Source organism: Rhamphochromis sp. 'chilingali', assembly GCF_963969265.1.
Source record: "Rhamphochromis sp. 'chilingali' genome assembly, chromosome: 9".
In the NCBI taxonomy this organism is placed as follows: domain Eukaryota; kingdom Metazoa; phylum Chordata; class Actinopteri; order Cichliformes; family Cichlidae; genus Rhamphochromis; species Rhamphochromis sp. 'chilingali'.
Window position 1 is genome coordinate 33,182,860 of NC_137936.1, and position 20,418 is coordinate 33,203,277.

A 20,418-nucleotide genomic window follows, 5' to 3' on the forward strand; every position below is an offset into this window, starting at 1 on the left:
GAAGGACAGAAAAAAAAGAGGTTAAAAAATAAAAGTACATTGTCCACTTACACCAGTCTTGACTCCTGCTGAGTGAAGAGAATTTTTCCTTCAGATCTAAAGCCTTGTCCAACACAGTCTTTCCTCTTAACGGTCCAGTGGGGTGAAAGCACCCTTTGAGCCTTTTTACAACGACTGCATGACATCACACCGTCTGAGAACACCTCTCCCACCCTGCGTGTCAGAAAGGGATGAGACGACATGCTGGATCGGCAGAGAAAGCAAGAGAACAGGAGCAAGAGAGCACTAGCCCTCTGGTCTCAACTGAGGCATCAATTAATGAGCAGCCTGGGAATGTGTCCATCCAGACACACTTTTCACCGAAGTGCCACAGGAGGCCATGGCAGGGCCACAGACGGCTGGGGGACGTGAATAATTGAGGTCCCTGTTTTAAATGTTTAAATAAATTAGGACCAGGGGAAGAGGTGTTAAGAGACGTACAAGTGGGAGAATGGGAATTACAGCAAAAATATCTCCATTACGTCTCTGATCGCGAAGCAGCAAGGTGTTCATTGTCAGGAGTAAAGCTTCCAAGTCACGTCACCAGTTGGGTGAAATAAGCGTATGTTACATAGTCAAAGGAGCTTGCAAAGAAAAGCGTCTGGACTTCTTTAAGTTGCTTGAAGACGTTTCACCTCTCATCCGAGAAGCTTCTTCAGTTCTAAGGTCAAATGGTGGAGAGTGGATAAGAACATCAAGTTCACCAGGGAAGACACAAAGGACAACTGTCTGCCTTTCCTGGACTGCGCTGTGCACATTGAAGAGAACGGCAAACTCAACATCGAAGTTTACCGGAAGCCCACACACACAGACCAGTACCTCCTCTTTGACTCCCATCACCCTTTGGAACACAAACTTGGAGTAATCAGGACCCTACACCACCGGGCAGAACATGTTCCCTCTAAGCCTGAAGGGAAAAAGAAGGAACACACACATGTAAAGGAAGCACTCAAAACGTGCGGCTATCCTAAATGGGCGTTCTTAAAGTCAGCAAAGAGGCACAGAAAAGAAGATCAGACACCAGCGAGGGAGGACAGACGCAACAACATTGTCATCCCCTATGTAGCCGGCGTATCAGAGAAACTCAGGAGAGTTTTCTCCAAGCATGACATCCCAGTGTATTTCAGACCCAGCAACACACTCAGACAGAAACTGGTTCACCCGAAAGACAAAACGCCAAAACACAGACTTAACAATGTGGTGTATGCTGTACAGTGCAGCGAGGAATGCTCAGACCTCTACATCGGAGAGACCAAACAGCCACTTCACAAGCGCATGGCACAACACAGAAGAGCCACCTCCACAGGACAAGACTCAGCAGTCCATCTGCATCTTAAGGATAAAGGACACTCTTTCGAGGATGCCAATGTTCACATTTTGGACAGAGAGGACAGATGGTTTGAAAGAGGAGTGAAAGAAGCCATCTATGTCCACTGTGAGTGACCATCTTTGAACAGAGGCGGGGGTTTACGACACCAACTCTCTGCCATCTATAATCCAGTTTTGAGATCCCTTCCCAGACGCCTTAACACCCACTCACATCCTGGGCCATCTGACCTCAGGAATTCGCATGATAAGGTGGGGCCAGGTTTCACAATGAACACACCCGAAACTCTGGCTGATTGGGACCCACGCCCAGTTTCCCACCTTGGCTCAGGCGATTAGAGGATCATCAGGGGGTCCTTTTGTCCCTCTGTGGGGGGTCACTCCCACTAGGTTTATATCTGGGACTCTCCACCATTTGACCTTAGAACTGAAGAAGCTTCTCGGATGAGAGGTGAAACGTCTTCAAGCAACTTAAAGAAGTCCAGACGCTTTTCTTTGCAAGCTCCTTTGACTACGATGACCTGGATGACTGATAACCTTCACAGACGTATGTTACATATAACACAACTCTAGCTTTACAAGTGTGGAGATCGAGTTTAATGCTTTGCTGCTTCATTTATCAACCAGGTGAAACAAATATATCCCTGATCTTCTTTGTGCCAAAATCGAGCACATATGTGTGTCTTGGGGTGGGTACTGATCAGATGTGATACACAAATTTTATCTAACTCTGAGAGCTCATCAGCAGTGAGGTGACAAATAGCGAGTGGAGAGTTCTTTGAAGACCTAACGGGAGACCACACAGTACTAAAGCCAGACTACATCATCCTATCCCAGGAGGTTCTGTGCCTGGACAGCCTAGCAGATAAAGTCCTGAAAAATAAAATGAGAGCCATGTTTTCTTTCTTTTTGCTGCCCATCGTCACATTTCCAGATCCATGAGGTAACCGCAAGAGGAATGTACCAATTGTGGACCAATAAAGATACAATGATTAAAATATCAACTCAGCTTCATGACAGTGGTTAATAAATGGGTTTTGGTTGCAAAGCAAAAAAGTTTATAAAACATACGGGGGTTACAAAGGGGTACTAAAACTCAGTAATATTTGCATATCTGAGGAAAATCTTTCTAGTAATGTTCTTGTTGAACTGCTGCTCAGATTTTGTCCAATCTCACTCATTCATTGCAGATCTGGACAATTACTCGTTGCAACTCATCAAACCACTTCATTTTCTTTGAGCTACTTTAGATTCTTTGAACAGAAAAAAAAAAAATTTTAAACACATAGTTTCTAAAAAGCTTTCTCTGGTGATAAATCGAAAATAAATCTAAATGACTATTAGCGTTACAGCGCTGTTGTTTTCTCTTATAACTGTATGTGCACAACATGCATCACGGATTTTAGTGCCATATGGCCTATTTCAGTTCAGTGTTTATCAAACTGTACAAAGGCACAGTGTGTGACATTACAGCAGCTGATATTTTGTACCAGCCAGTTGTCAGCAGGACACAGAGAGTAAACAAAGCCCTAGTGATTGGCAGCCGTTCCACTCTACAGAATCCAGCAGAGATAGCTCAAATTGGATGCAAAAACTGCACACTTCAATTTGTCTTGTGCATTGATTGTGATTTGTCTCCAGTATGTGAAGCTGGGGAGTAAACAGTGATCAAATTGATATGGTCCCATAGAGGCTATACGCATTTAGGGTGCTCTGGGCATGCACTGGTTTATGAGGCAGAACAGACAGACTGTCAGCTAAGGGATGACACAAGAGGTGGTATCAGGCTTGTTGGGTGTGGGCGGCTTCTTCTGAGCTGCCAGTGGACCACTGCTTCTCCTCTTTCATTTTCTCCTTCTCACCCCCTCTCTCTCTCTCTCTCTCTCTCTCTCTCACTCACTCACTCACTCACTCACTCACACACACACACACACACACACACACACACACACACACACACACACACACACACACACACACCTATGTCCAAAGCCCAGGAGAAATTAGTCACCCCACACATTGCGGTGAAGCAGTTGTTGTGTGTGCATGTGAATACGATGTGTATTTGAAGGAAAGACAAGAGTGCAAGGAGAGCGCACAGGGATAGGAAATAAAATGCATTTTCAATCCATCCTTTATAATTCTGCCTTGTATTTGAAAATTGATACTGGTGTAGAAAAGGAACATCCATCTAAGCACAAGAACTGTATTGCAGGAAAGCGTCCATGTGCAGTACAGATACAAGAGTGGCCACAAGAGGAAAACGATAAGAGGATCTACAAGAGATAGAGTTGGTGCTGTGATAGACTGATGTACCTGGGAAACAGGTCAGCTGGGAAAGGCTCCAGCACCTCCTGTGACACAAAATTGAATAAGCGACTGAGAAAATGGGTGGATGAAATGAATGAATCTACAAGAGACCCTAAGCTTGAATCTTCACACAGACACAAAGGGTCTGGGCAGCATCGTGCCACTCTTTCTAAAATGGTACAAGGCCCATCATTACAAATTCTTGTATCCAGTTGAATCCCTTAAAAACAGGAATAAGATCAGTGATGTTTTTACTCGAATTCGATTTTGTGAGTTTTCTCAACATTTAATGTGATTTTCCGACCGGAAATGGAATCCACATGCAAACATGCTTAATTCTTGAATCTCAACAGAAGTGCGAACTTTAGAGTCAAGTTAGCACACTGATTAACCAGCCGTTCTGGAAGTTTACTCTGTTTATGGCAGATTGGGGGTGAACACTTCAGAATAGTACTGCCCAAGAGATTCTCTGGCAGAACAAAGAACATATGATTGTTTATGGAGGCTCATAAATTCCCTTCCCTTTTTTTAATGCATATAATGGTTTGTTTACACTGTCACCAGGGTAAAACTAATTTCTATTTGATTTCTGATTTTACAGAGGGCTTCTCTAAATTTCCTACTGCTTCATACAGAACATTTATATTATATTCCCATTATTATTATTATTATTATTATTATTATTATTATTATTATGACTGCCACTTAAGCTTAAAATCTTAAAATCATCAATCACAGATTCTGAATTCAACGCAAAATTCTTCTAATTGAGCATCTGTTTATCTACATAACAGCATGTATGTCTGAGGTCACATGGGCAGAGCTTTGCGCTTTAAGAAAGTCATGTGTCGAAAAGATGCAGTGTTGTAGGAATTTATGTAACTAGCATGTGACGTCCTTCACAGTAGCAGTAATTACATTTCTGTAAAGAGATCAATTCATGTAACATTGCAACAGTGTCTCTTTCTGCCTGTCTGTCATCTCCACAGACTCTTTACAAACCAACAAGGTAACAAGCCACGGCATAGGCACTGTGAAAAACAGAAAGATTTAATACAAATCTGTGAGCAAAAACTAGTGTAAAGTAATATTTAACAACAGGGTATGTAGTCCTGAGATGATCAGAGATGTCAGTTACTTCATAGCAAGTGATGCCATGAATTTAATTTCATATTTTTATTTATTAATGCTTAAGGGTCCAGTCACACAGGCCTAGAGACCCGTGGGCGATAAGCTGTCAACAACCACTGGCTTGAAAAAAATCAGTTGCAAAGAGGGAACTGCTACTTGCGATTGCTTTGGTCACCAGCAGATTGATGCAGTAGTCCATATTAGGGGTCCATATTAATAAGCTGTGCCTCACTCCTGCAGCCAACATGTTACTTGGAAGGCAAATGTTTTCATTTTCTAGTTTGTGTCGCACATTTCAGAGTTTCATGACTATTGAAACTACTGATTAAATGGAGCCTACATTATTATACATAGTCTAATCTTAATTTTATTAGACTACAAGAGCTTGATTTGAAAAGAAACATATGTATTCTGTCATTTTCTTTAAAAAAAGAAAAACATACCAAGGAAAAAAGTAAAGAAGTAACAATAATGAAGCATCAATAGCATCAAAGAAACAAACAAATTATATGTTGAAAACATGATTCAAACTGTAGCCAAATTAGAAAGTAAAATCAATGGAAGATAAGCGGCTCAATTTTTGTACTTTTAAAACTGACTCCTGAAAGCTCTGTCAAAACAAAAACAAAGAGTTTAGACAAAGAATTGGGATGCCCACACATGCAGAGCTTGTAAAAATAATGAAGCAACAATACAATCTCAGAAATGTGGTAGCCGGTACCGATATTCAGGTCTGACACTTCAACAGTAAAATGAACCATTCGATGCCAAATAGCACTGAACTTCAAATATTAAACTCTACAGTGAAATATTCCTCCACACTGTCAAGACATTGTGTATGCAGCAGCTTCAGCTTTAACATTATCAGATGAATTAAAAAGATGCTCGACATTACCGCTTTAAATGAAGAAGCGGCAGTAAATGTGAAGGTTACATTAAAAGTTAGCTTCAAGTGAAGAGCTGATAAAGTATCTGTTAAGCTCGGGTATTCAAACAGTAGTGGGTGTACTTTCTCACAATTTTGTCATCCATGCCTTTACAATTTCTTCTAAATTCTAATTTCTTTAGTTAATGAAAACAGTTAATCATTGCTATATCATTTAAAAACATTTTAAAAGTCTGGCTTTTACATAACAGTTTTTACAGGTAATTGTTTTGTCTCCCACCACCAGGAGAAGCACTAATAAGCCCATCTGACCCTCCGCCTGACAATCCTGGCTCATGCTTCCAAACGTTCCCCATTTCCTCTCTCACACATACACAAGTCTGCTTCATTCATTAGTCATCGGTTACCCAAATGCAACTGAAAGGCGAAACTGCAAAAGAATAATTAAAAATGAAATGTGAAGTATTTATTGTTCATGTACGTAACTGACTGAAAGAGGAGGCGTGTTTGAATGGATGAAAGAGGAACATGAACCGGAGTTACCTCTGAGCTAATTCTGTCATAGTGCAAAGAAAACACAAGTACCCACATTTCATTTTGTTCATTACACCAAGGTTTGGCTGCTGGCTTCTGCACAATATTTAAGGGCATTCTGAAAATAGAAGCCTGCTTTGAAGAAGTCCTCACCTCTTCCACTGTTGGGCTCTCATCATGGAAAAACCTGACCGGACTTCATGTCAGGTCACAAAATTGCATTTTTACATAATGAGGGGTAGGAGAAAAAGAAAGTATGAGCTCTAAATTCATGTAAGAAAACCAGAGCAGGAACCAGTGCAACTTTCAATTTTGGAAAAGAAAGCCTAAATCAGCCTTCCCGCATGATGCGCATGTAGAGACCTTTGCCATTAATTGTCTCTTTTTTTGAGTCTGATTTCTTTCATCTTAATAACACAGGGTTGCCATGATCCTGCTCTCTCACCAAAAAAATTAAATTAAAATAACAAGCCAGAAACGACACCCTGTAATTGCAATTTTTACCCAGATTGTAGTCTAATGATTACAGGCATGATTTGGAGCTTGACAGTAACACCATACAAAATATGAGAGGAAAAAAACATACTGCTATGGACCCTCAGGCACCACAAGAGTCTGCCAAGAGAAAAGAGTCTGCCAACAAAAAAATGATAGCACCCTTTCTCCCCTAAGGACCACAATTTAGGATTTGGGTTTCTCAAATCTGCAATTCCCCAACCTTTTCACTAGGTGGATGGTTGAAGGCTTGGAGAATTTAGTTTTTTTGTTGCTGTACTCAGGAGGACATTGATGAGATGTAGGCCCAATGGTAGAATACTGTGAGCGAGAGCTGCCAAAATCTGCCTAACAACAGAAGAGCCGTCAAAAAGGAGGAATAAAGGAGAGCAAAAGAAAGGATTGTTGGTAGAAAAGTCTGATGCCCGGCAAAGCTGAAAACCACCTCCATGGAAGAGTGAATTTCCCTTCTGAGGCTCTGATCCATTCAAACCTAATTGTCCTCAGTGTCTTCAAGACTTTGAGAGTCAGCTGGAGAATTACCCAGGAAGAGTCATGTATTACCTCTGCTCTATACTAAGCGTCTTCACTGAGTGGACTGAACCATTGGGTCTTAGAAAATCCATGTACAACAAGCTGTCAGGAGACTGCGCCGGTTCCATGTTGAAAGAATCCATTTAAAAGTGTCATACATAAGTAATTAACACCACGAGTTTTCAACTTGACCAGATGAATGTGAGAGGGGATAAAGATGATCAAACAAGGTATGAAAACTCCAAAAACTGTAACAGTTAAGTGAACAAGGTGCAAAAATCTAAACTGTTAGTTGTCTCAAAAGCTTTATTGTCAGCTTCAACAAATCATAAACAGTACATGTGTTTTACTCAGATACATCTTGAGATTTGCAGCTAAATTATCCAAAAAGTACCTCTACTTGATGGTTCCCTTTGTTTTAATGATATAAAGATGGGACACCACAGCTGGGGGTGACTAAAGCTATAACAGAGCTCTCCCAACAGTGTAAGGCTGTTCCAATACCGGGCCATCCTGACTGCTTCTGTGCTCTGGACCTTCAGCAGCAGCATACGTGAAGAATCAGGCAGCACAGACAGACTTTATAGCCATGGCATCATCTCACAAAATCACAAAATTACCTATGAGCTAAAGATTATGGCTGTGTTGTGATTTCAGCTTTATAGGTAAAATGACCACTTAGAAACAGCAGCATGTCACTCACTGAACAGTACAGTGAGAGTATTGCCACTCCCAGAACAGAAATTTTGCAGGGGAGAAAGAACTCAAATCACAAAGCGGTAATATACAGTACTGTAGATTAGGACTTTAATTAATAGTTTCAATTGTATTAAATATTTAAAAAGGCATTCAACTGTGAAAATGTGTATTTAATTCTAATTTTAAAAAATGTCTCTCTGTGGATCATCACAGAATGCAAAAAATGTCCACTTGCTCTACTGTAAACAAAGTCTTATGTGGCATAAATGCACGTCACTGAAGAAGTGAATGATTTAACCTACCAAAATTAGGGAACATACGCTATATGAACAAAAGTACTAACCTACCTGCTCAGCCATAGATACCCACATAACGAAGCTCCTGGCACAGTTTTTGTGCTGATGTTAATGACAGGGGAGGTGGGAAACTCTGTAGTTATCTTATAGAGGAAAGAATCACTGTTGTTTGTCACAGCAGAGCTCTTTCAGGGTGTCGAACTTTTGTTCTGTAAAACTTTAACTGTAAAACTCAACAATAAACTGGACTGGACTACAAATACAGACATCCTGTATAAGAAGGGCCAGAGTCGACTCCACCTGCTGAGGAGACTGAAGTCCTTCAGAGTCTGCAGTTAATAAGGACATTCTATGACACTGTGGTAGCATCTGCCCTTTTCTATGCAGTGGCCTGCTGTGGGGGTGGATGCACGGACAGGGACAGGAGCAGGATTGACAAACTGGTGCGGAGGTCTAGCTCCGTGCTGGGATGTCCCCTGGAGTCTGTGGAGATGGTTGGCGATAGGAGGATGTTAGTAAAGCTGACATCCATCATGAACAACCCACATCACCCACTGCATGAGTATGTGAGTGGGCTGAGCAGCTCCTTTAGTCAGAGACTGAAACACCCTCGCTGCAGGAAGGAGCGCTTTCGCAGATCATTCATCCCAACAGCAGTTAGACTCTATAACTCTATAACTAATTTCCCCGTTGTGGGATTAATAAAGTCTTATCTTATCTTATCTTATCTTATCTTATCTTATCTTTGTGGATACAATGCAAATGATTCAAACCTGCATTGGTTTTTTAAGAATTAACCAAACATGATTCCTTTCTAACTTTTTAATAATAACTGTCTATACATTTTTCTCAAGGTGCTATTCTAGCTACAAAGAAATAATAACATGAAGTCAAGCATGATGATTCCTGCTGTGAGTGAGAGGGATGAAAGGCACCCAAGCTGACATGGTGCAGATTTTTGTTTAATAGTTATGAACAAAAAATGTATCCAAATCGTGAAATTGAATACCTAGACATCCAGACAGAAAACAATGATGCCAAAAAAAATCTATCAAATGATTCAATCTCAAAGTTTAAAAAATTTGTTTAAACAGATGACAAGTAGATCTAGCTTTTCCAAGACTGTCAGGTGAACCTTATGAGTGTCTCTACTTCAGTCATGTATACTGAACAAACAACAGAGGGAGCTGATATATTGCAATGACCTCACAACACGCACAACACAATTTTAATCAAGCAGTAGGCGATGCTGAAGCCTGTACACACAAGCACGATGCGCCCCCCACACACACCATTCATATAAATGCTCCGGAAAACACCCACTTTTTTTACAAACACCGCTACACTTCAACTGCACACACACGCGTGCTCTCTTGCTCCCCGTCTCCCTTTCTCACACACACCCACAGCCAAACATGCACACAGCAAATCAGCATGAATAAATAAGAGATGGAGTTGTGCTCACAGCCTAATCTCTCAGGGAAAAAAAACAAAAAAAAAAACAGCTCGCCACACATCAGCCCAGGCGAGTGAGTGGGACACTGCTGGCTTCCAGAAAACCAATTTGTTAGTTTATTGTCTTGGTGTTTAGTCTGTTGTTACAGTTCATTTCAGCCAGCCCATCCCAGGCATGCACCTTTAAATGGCATCTATAAAACATGGGATGTGCTGTCCTCTCGTCCTCCTCCTCCTCCACTGTACATGACAGAGCCGCATGCAAGCGTCACAATGCTGCACTTCGTTCGCTATGGTGGTGCTTTGAATTTCCCTTTAAACACCCGATGGATTCACCCCAGCAGCTCGAGCTGGCGCTTTGATAGGTGGAACAAACTGTGCTTTCTAAACACATTAGCCTATGGACACCGCTGAGCACCGAATCTTGAGGTGCTGAAATCGGGTGTAATCATGTAGATAGATGGCTGACTTTTTATTGTTCCGCTAAACCAAATCTGCAGGGCTGGTGGTGAATAGAGAATGTGTGGAATGATGCAATACCCCAGATTTTATGGTTAAGTCGTGGTGCTGCTCTGCAATGCTCTCGGTGTCAAAGCACTGGGCTGTCAAATGTATATGTAACGTGCACATGCGGACATGCTTGACATGCTCAAACATCAGGAAATGCAAAAAAATAGAAGATGTGCAGTACAAACAGGCAATCTTAATTGTACAACTACACAACACATGTACGAGGTGAAAAAACAATACAATGCTTGTATTATTTTGTCTCATGCCTGCAAACACAATCCGCACTCTTCTATTATGCCCTATTGATCTGACAGAGTGAGCAGGAAGCTGGCAGAGAACACAAATACTGCCTGGGGTGGCTCCTTAAAACTAGACACAAGCCTCTTATCCATGGTGTTCTCTTCCTTTGGAAATCACCTGGTGGCTCATGCATATCAAGTACTCTCTTCAAGCCTCAGTCTATACTCTGCCTTTTTCAGGCACTGTTGTTTGTTGCAATGTCTGTCTAATGGAAGCTTTATAGAAATTGCAGGCTAATCTGTCTTACCTGTACAAGCTACTTATTTGGCATTACTAAAGTGTTTTTTGTTGCATACCAACGGCCCGTTTTTGTTTCACCACTTGTTAGAGTACTCTGTGCAGATGTGAAGTAAGCCAATGTTATGGTGAACGTGACTTCATAACAAATCCCCACTTTTTTTTCTTCATCTCCTTCTTTCTTTTTTACAACTACCACTGCAGAGCGAGCAAATCTTTTTCTTCCAAGTTTCCAGTTTACTGTCAAATACAGTGGAACTGTCACAGGGATCCCATCTCCCTTAATCCCACGGTGGCCTTTGCTCTGCCTGTCAGCATTACCAGCCAATAACGCTGCACAATAAAACCCTCCAGAACAACAGTGGGCCGCAGGCAGCTTCAAGGGCTACTGACGGCGATCTATAAAACAATATAATGGGTTGCCTGTCAGTGAGTGTGAAAGGGAAGATCTACACCTCCTCTGACTCTCTGAGGGGACTTCAATTAATCACAGCAGAATTGTATCACCCCGCAATAGGAGTGTAAGGTTATTACCATCCCCATATTCTGCAGGATGAAATGCGATGATAGCACTAATTGAGGGGAAGAAAAAAAAAGCTGACCACACAACACTTGTCAAGAGGATGAAGGGCAAATGAAAGAACAAGGTGAACAAGTAGATAGACTGAGGTGGATTTTAAAAAAAAAAGGAGAGCGTATGAAACAAATTAGGAGAGGGAGAGTGGAAAGTCAAGGCTGCAAGAAAGGAATATATTCACAGTGGCGTGCAGGCATAATAATAAATATCTACAGTCTGCGTGCAACAGCTGACACCAAACACATGAGCCAGTTCTCATTAGGGACTCCTTCTGCGTGTTTGCAATATAATACAATGAGATAACACCACTGTACTTTGCTGAAGTCACAAACAAGCTGTTTATAGCTGGAGCTGCTTTTCTCTTATGTTGGGGTTAAAGGGAAGCACACTTGCACCTGCTGTGAATTCAGCTCTACATTTAACTTTGCACTGCAGGGAGCAACGTTTATGTTTTAGAGTTACCTTTGCCAAGGTACCAGTGATGTGGAATATGGAGATTTGGGGGTCCGAGATAGATAGATAGATAGATAGATAGATAGATAGATAGATAGATAGATAGATAGATAGATAGATAGATAGATAGATAGATAGATAGATAGATAGATAGATACTACTTAAAACAGTAGCATGTTGCTTGCATACATTTTCACATAGAAGGGAGTTCCTTTCGTGCCTTTGTGCACATGGGCAGATCTCTCAGAGGGGAAACTTTTTGTCCAATCGGAACTGTCAGTGATGGATTCATGTTGATGCCCACATCTAATATTCACTGAATCTTGAGAACATAAAGTTGAACATTTGCCAGCCTGCGGCTACGCCTGTACGCCACCTAAAGTCATGAGTTTCCAGTAGCCCATTGCTGCCTGATGATTTGTAAAAAGCTATTTATCATAGTCAATCGTAGATTTTGCTGCCATTTCACAGTCGCACATGAGTTGTTAAGCATTAGAAATTCAGAATATTAATTGCAATCATTTATAGAGAGATAGATAGATATACATATAGATATATAAATATACATATATCCACTTCCACAGATAGGAATAACAAATTATAAACTCTAATTCCAACCTACCTGCCGTTGTTCTTTCAGTTAATCCCGGGAACTGTCCCTTTCATTTATTCTCCATTGCCAGCCACAAAAAAACGGAAGCCTCTTCTTTAGGCAAATGGCATTTCCTTGTCGCTACAAGACGCCCTGGACAACACATAACCTAAAACACTGGTCTAATGTTAAGCTCTCCAGACGCACAATCCCTGAGAGAAATGAGTCTAAAGTGGGGCTGCTGGATACTTGGAGGCGGTGGACTTGAAAGTCTATAAAAGTTACTGGTCCTCCGCCTCTGACTCACAACTTCCCATCCACCAGAGCTCCACGGCAGCTGGACAACACGCCGGACCGTCACTCATACTTTCTGAATTCAAGGATGCAGTGGATTTTTACAATCCCCCTTCAACATACTGGTTGCAGATGGGTGTTTGGCAACGTTTTCTCGCAGTTGGAGAAATGGATCTGAGCTGTCCGAGTGATGAGAGAGCAGCCGGATTCATCACAGCGCGTGTGGAGCCTCCTGATGCAGCGCTGGTGTTTTAGCGCCATCCAGCGGTTCTGTTGGATTGGAGTCTCCGGTGGCGACGGGGAGGACCTTTATCAGAAAGCTTCAGACGTTGGTAACTGGATGGTCGTGCCCTCTTGAATGCAGCAGTAGCGAGCAAACTACAGCAATGAAATAAAAACTGAATCAGATGAGTCACTAATTACGCCAGTGCCACTTGCAGCCATTTGTTTGCAGCTTTTTATGCTGATTGGTTTATTTAAGATGTTTTATCGAAAGGATGTTTTTATAGTAAGGCATATTTCATATTGAGACACAACCAGTTTATCATGCCGCATGATTTTAGAAGATGCGCTTTGAGCTATTTTCGGTCAGTGGGTGGACCCAAGAAAAGATTTAGGGACTGTGTGAAATTTTTTTGAAGTGAAGAAGTATACATATATTTTAATACTTTTATTTTAATATAGACTTAAGTTATGAAGAAATGGCAATACGCTCCCTAACATCTTATAAACAGTGGTGCCAGTAGGCCTCAATGATGGCAATTTAGGCACTCGATACTTTTATTAATGACAACTTTGAACAATTTATTATTTATCCACTTTTCCTCCATGAGTTTCAGAGCTGTGAATAAATTATTGTTAAAAAAAAAATAGGAAAATTAAATTCTCTTCCTTTAAGGTCTGATGTTGTCCTGCGATGTCACCTGACTTTCTTTCTTATGTTCTTCCTTTTATTCTTAAAAAAAGAGGGTTAATAGGCTATTGAAATCTTCATTAGAGCCACTAAATGCAAGTGAACACAAAAAAGGAAGACAGCTGTGTGCTGAAGGGTTTTTCACACCTCTGTGAAACACATGAACACCATCTTTTGTTGTAACCTAGAAGATTTCTTCTTTCTAAAAAAGTCCAAAATAGAATCAGAGGATAAGAACAAGATGAAGCGCCTCCTCAGTTCTCACAAAAAAGACTCCCCTCTTATCAAAACCCCTTCCCTTACCCTATCCAAACACACCACCCACACATACAATTGGTGCGAACGAGCCACTCTGAAGAACTTCAGCGTTATGACATGAATTAGGCTCGTGAATACTCATCGAGTTTACGATAACACATTTTTGTGTCTTTGACATTCAGCTTCCACTCTCCCCATGCATTAGTGTCCAGGCTACAAAAGCCTCCCCTCCTTTAATTTCATTATCATCTCTCCATTTCTCAAGCATGCTCTTTCGTCGGCCCCCCCTGAATGGCAAGAATGGGTGGAATAATCAATACCAACCTTTGAAATAGCCTGTAGGAGATGGGATGCAAGCATTTGGACTTGTATTTGATTGATTTTGGACCGCCCTCCGAGAGTGTTGTCATCATGAAGCCAAAGCCATCTACTTCACAGAAGACTCCATAAACACCAGCACAAAAGCACAAAGTAAAATCAAAGGGCACTACACACAAAAACCCATGGATAGTGTACAAGAAAAATGTCATACCATTATCACTGCCGAGCTATAAAATTCAACCCAGATAGTGTATGTAGACCAGAGACAGGCTTCGCATCGCTTCATAACTGAATATAAATAGAGGAGCTGTTATTTTGATTCTGTGTGCGTCATTTATATCATATAATTTCTAAAGTCATCAAGTTTCTTTCCTCCTCAAGCTGCGTTTCTCACACACATTGAAGGAGGAGATGGCCTCATTAATCTTCTATGCATTGTATAGACCTATCCTGTCACACCTCTGCCACTGTAGTTTGTGACACGGCTTCGCTCATTAAATCATATGACAGGATGAGGTCAGCCGGGAGGTAAGGTGTCTCAAGCTGTGTGAGAGCAGATAAAGCCAGCAGTGTGAGCCTTTGTTAGGGAGCTCTACAACAAATGTACTGCAGGTGGGAGCTGAGGTGACTCATGAGGTAAATTCCAGTTAGTGAGAATTTGGCATCAAAATCTAATAACAGTCTCTGGTTTTGTCTCTTTGAGGTCAAAACACACGGAGAAACGGATATCTGCTGCACTTGAGCTGTCATGTGATTTGCAACCTCTCTGAGGAAGCCTGACTACCTTTTTAGGTCTTGTTACTGTAGGTGGCACCTTGCATAACCCCAATCATCCCATGCTTGTCATGCTGCGATTATTTTCAGTTGTGGAGGCTTCGTGGTTCGACACTGATTGTGGTGGTTCAGCTTAAAATAAAAGCAACCTGCGGGGAACAGTGCAAGCACTCTGCCTGAACCCTCGCTCTCTTTCAGCACGAAAGTGTGTTTGAAGACAGTGAGATGTCTACCAGAAAATTGCAAGGGAAAAAATAGGAGGCATTACGGCCTCGGGAATGGAGCTCTCCATCAATAATGCAGCGGAAGCAGCAGTTAATGCCCCCTTTAATTCAACAGGTCTGCAGACAACGACACAGTTATTCTTCCTCAAGTGCTGATGCTCGATGAGCGGCAGCTACCTTAGGCTTTATGGCTTTGTGTGGTTTCTCTGCCAGGTCTTTCCCCTGACCTCAATCGCAATTGCTGAGCCTTTGATGGGTTTTCATCAGTGGCTCCTGCTAATGGAGTTTCCAACTTCACTAACTCTCTCAGATCCCGATAGTGCACTGCTGTAACAACAAAGGAATAATGTCCACATAAAGTCAAAATATATGAGCTCAATTTAAAGTGAACAGTGAGTGTACACCTTTTAGAAACAAAAACAGGGCAGTGTCAAATCACAGTGTTACACAGCTTTATCGTCTAGGTCAGTTCTGAAAGAAGCAAAGCTATCTTGTAGATGGCAAGTGTATCAAAAGTCTTTTGCTTTGAGGTTTTGGCTTTTTAGAGATTACCGAAACTTTACTGAGCAAAAATTAATTGCAGGCTGGTTTTTAACGACTTCAAAGAGAAGTGAAAGTAGCACATTTATAAACTCTGACTCAAGCTTTTTTTCTCTCAGGAAATTCAGATTCTTTCCTTATAGGGGTGTCATTATGTTCATTTCTACTTCAGTGTTTTTGTTATTGGAAACTGCTAGAGTAGCTTTTCCGCATTCACAGTTTTTTTTCACCCATTTCATACTGTCTGATTTAATGTCTGAAATGTGCCATTCCCTCCATCCTTTCTTTAAACTTTATTCTCAATGACTGCCCTCGAAGCACCAGCTTTAATGACAGGTAGGTGAAGGTGCTGTGTGCATGACAATATTAGGGATATTGTCAAGAATAGAGCCAAGAATAGAAAAACTGCTTGACTAGAAGCATTGAGCAATGTAGCCTGAGCTTCAGGCTCATAGTGATTACTTAGCACATCATCATATGCTGGCCTTAAAATTTGCTACTTATAAATGAAAGTATTGCGTTCAAAATCATTCTTATATGAAGCATTTAGTATTACGGACAAATGTTTATACACTTCAAAAGTACCTGTTCTGCTGAAAAACATATTGTATGAGAAGATTCGATTTTTTTAACCTGTAAAATCTCTTTTTCAAGAGTGTCCTGGCCAATGAGAACAGCAGTACAATCATAAGTTGCATGAAGTAACTGCATCCAAGTAATTTAAAAGTCATTTATTCCTTAAATTCAATATGTGACAGACCAGTTCCTTGAGTTTTAGTTGTAGCTGCTGATTGCAGGAGGCAGGAGCTTCAAATTTAAACACAACTTTTCCAAAATCAGTTTGAAGTTTTGGGAGAGACCGAATGAATTAAATCTGGTACCTGAGATAATAACCTTTTTGATTAACATAATATCTGAATGTAAGGCTGTATATAAGATGAAACCAAACCAAAATTAGCTTCAAAAAACAAATACACCAGTGGTCTCAGTCTATGACATAGGAACGCACACCACCCAAACCACAAGATACTTATAAATACTTTGTAATTTGTAATGAATCTCATTGGTCCACAATAGACAGAATCCAAAATATATTACTATTTTGAGGACACATGAATATAAATCACATCAACATAATCAAGTACAGACATAAAAGTGGAAACAACATTTCTCGTTTTTTTGCCTCAAAGGACAAAAAGGACTTTATTTTAAAGTTTAAAAAAAGATTAATGTTTATGTACTGGAAATACTCAGCAACAGAAACTACAAACAACTCGCAAGAATCTGAAACAGGTTAACTGCATTTATGTAATCATTTGTTATTATTAATCTCTGGCTCTCTTCCACAGCGTCTCTTTGACTTGTCTTCCTCACCTCACCCCAACCAGTCACAGCAGATGGCTGCTCCTCCCTGAGCCTGGTTCTGCTGGAAGTTTCTTCCTGTCAAAAGGGACTATTGTATTGTATTATTATTGTCTCTGTTGTTGCACGATCTCTACCTTACAATATAAGTGCCTTGGGGCAACTGTTGTTGGGAACTGGTGCCGTATAAATAAACTTTAACTGAATTGAATTTCAAGTGCATCAGGTACCATTTAACATAAAAGCATAGTTTGTAAAGTAGCTATGGAGAAGCAGAAGTACAGCGTTCTTCAGAAATTGTACGAAGGAGGAGGTAAAAGTATAAAAAATGGAAAATCTTTACTAAATTTAGCTGTCAAATAAAGCTGCACTAAAACAAAATGTAAAAGAAAATTAAAATATTATTACACTTTAAAATTTACATAGGAATATTATATTGAAGTCGTAATTTTAGTCTTTCCTCCTCTTCCCGTGATACGGACGAGTGAGCCAGTACCTGAGTAAAATAAGCAGGCGTATTTTCCTTCAGTTCCTCCTTATTCAAACCAAAACGTTAGACAAGACAAGATGAAAACCTTGCTTAAATCAAAATTTTGCAGTGTGGATCTGATTGAAAAGAATTTATTTTGCATTGTCACACAATGAAATATGAACCTTAGATGTCTAATATTTCTTAGTCTTGTTTCGTGTCCTGATAATCTGCATATCAACTGTTTACTTTCACCAGAGTTTTAAAATGGGGCCAGTGTCTGCACTATCACCACATACACACTCGCAGGCAAACACTCAGAAAGCTAGAGTAATCATGGAGAGAAATTCTCCCGTCATTTCACTGTTTCCGTTGGATTCTGAGCAGTCTGCCTCAGCGGCCTCTGTCAGAGAAATAGTGGGTCATTCATCAGGAGAGAGATTAAATCTTCATCCACTGCTACTGGATGTTGGAAGTACTTTATCTTTGGAAGAGAAAATAAAAGTAAAGAAAAAAATCCATCCTTTGAGGCAAACAAAATTGTTTAATTTCCTTTTATCACTCGCCAGCATCTGCTGGTGTGGACAGTTTGCACCTAAACAGCTGCTGTTGAAAAAGCAAGTCCAAAAAGTGATAAGCAGATGATATGCTAACATACATATATGGGTCAGTCAGTCAGTTATAACATGCAAGGCATAAACATTCTCAACTGTTTTAGAGGCTAATAAACACAACAAATGAAAATTTCCTGTTTACCTCTTCGACGTCACCATATTCCTATAGGCCAGCTAAGCTGATTTTGTATGGTAGTTCTTTAGCTCCATCTGTTGGAGGACTTATCACAGTGTAAGCGTCGCTCTATATCTACTAAAGTTTGTTTTAAAAGCGCTTACAGCAAAAGTATTTGGCTCATTTAAGCAGACCACAGAGAAGATTCATAGATGTAGTGATGGAGGACATGCAAAGGGTTGGTGTGACAGAACAGGATGCAAAGGATAGGGTGACATGGAGGCAGGTGATCCGCTATAGAGACCCTGAAAAGGTTGCAAGAAAAGAAGACAAGAATTTGTTTATTTTATTCAAGTTGTAACTTCTACCAAGATAATACCATAAAAAGTAAAACTAGTCAGCATTCCTACATAATTTGGCTATTTGAGGAGAACACTTTCTATATTTAGCCTACAGGTGCTTCTACTTTGACACTGCAGCATATTCAAGTCATCATAGGCTCTCAATATAACATGTTAATTTAAACTGTAAAGTATAGCCCCAAGTCCAATTAAGTTGCTAAGTAAAATAAAATGTAAATAAAACAGAATGCAAATTTCATAATGGATATTTTATTAATAATAGAACACAGAAAACATATCAAATGTTTACACTTAGAAAATGTACAATTTAAGCTAAATGTTATTTCATTTTGAATTTAATGGCAGTGACACCTGAGGGGCCTGAGCTGATGGACTGTAATGAGTTGGATGTTGTCCCATTTTTGTCTGATACAAGATCCTAGCTGCTCCTGGGTCATCTCTGTCGTAGTTTTCATTTTATAATGTGACAAATGTTTTCAGCTGGAGAAACGTCTGAACTGCAGTGCAGTACCCCAGCTCTTCAACTTCAAAGCCATGCTGTTTTAACAAGTACATGCAGATGTGATCTGGATGCGAGCACATGTTGCTTTAAGATCTCTATATGCCTGTCAGCATTGATTGTGCCTTTCCAGATGTGAAAGTTGACAGTTCCATAAGCACTAATGCACGTCTATACCATCAGAGATGTAAGCTTTTTAACTGAGCAAGCCCAATGGTCCCTCTGCTTGCATTCATGTTTGCAAAAAGAAGTTCAGGTTTCGATTCGTCTGAACACAGTTTTGCATTTCATGTATTTCAAATTATTGAAATATATTAAATATAAATATTTTAAATGAGCTTTGACCCAGAGACAATTTATGGATCATATATGGCTTATTGTTTGCATGATAGAGCTTTAACCTGGATTTATGGATGAACTGTGTCCATAAACAAGGATTTCTGGAAGAGTTCCTGAGCCCCTGCAGTGATTCCCATGACATAATCATGCTGGTTTTTATTACAGTACCGCCTGAAGACACAAAGATCACAGGGATCATTTAATGATCTTCAACCTTGCCTTACGCACAGAGATTTCTCCAGATTCTCAGAAACTTTTGATGATATTATGTAAAGTAAATGTTAAGATATACCAAGTCTTCCAAATTTTATGTTGAAGACTGTTATTCTGAAAGTGTTCCAAAGTTTGTAGATGCAGGTGAACCTTGGCCCATCTTACTTTTTGAGTAAGCGTGGGCAGAGCTTCTCTAATATGCTTTTTTCCCCTACCAGTCAGTTATTGATCAAATGAACGTGATTAGTTGCAAACGGTTTCTCCACTTGTTTCTTTTTAGTACCGCCTATTGTTCCAGTCTTCTGTTGTCTCCATCCAACTTCCTGAGATGTGTTACTGCTCTCAAATTCAAACTGAGTTAGTATATTTCAGGAAATTTGTTACATGTTTAAACTTAGACATTTTACTGTTTTTTATGTTCTATTCTGAATAAAATACAGGTTTATGAGGTTTGAAAATCATTCAATTCTCCTATTATTTATATTTCACACAATGTCGCCTTTTTTTTTTTTTAAATGTATGGAACGCCAGGACTGCCATAATGAATTAATTAAATACACCATTAAATAATTAATTAAATGTGGCAATAATTAATTAAAATTGGAATTAATTAATTAAATAAATAGGTATGACACATGTAATTAATTAATTATTGACACATTTAATTAATTATTTATGTATTACACATTTTAATTAATTATTGACACATTTAATTAATTATTTAATGATATATTTAATTAATTATTT

General features: G+C 40.0%; 2 protein-coding genes across 2 annotated transcripts in view; one reads left to right on the forward strand and one right to left on the reverse strand.

The window, feature by feature from the left end:
- The window catches only part of tafa3a (TAFA chemokine like family member 3a), a 113,021-nt gene extending 100,211 nt beyond the window's left edge, over positions 1-12,810 (reverse strand). Inside the window, exon 1 of the mRNA XM_080891886.1 lies at positions 12,405-12,810. The gene's annotated coding sequence lies outside the window, so the exon portion shown is untranslated. The remainder of the gene's footprint in view (positions 1-12,404) is intronic.
- Positions 1-20,418, forward strand: part of LOC308403159 (N-acetyltransferase 8-like) — a 561,295-nt gene that overhangs the window by 203,767 nt on the left and 337,110 nt on the right. The window lies entirely within an intron of this gene.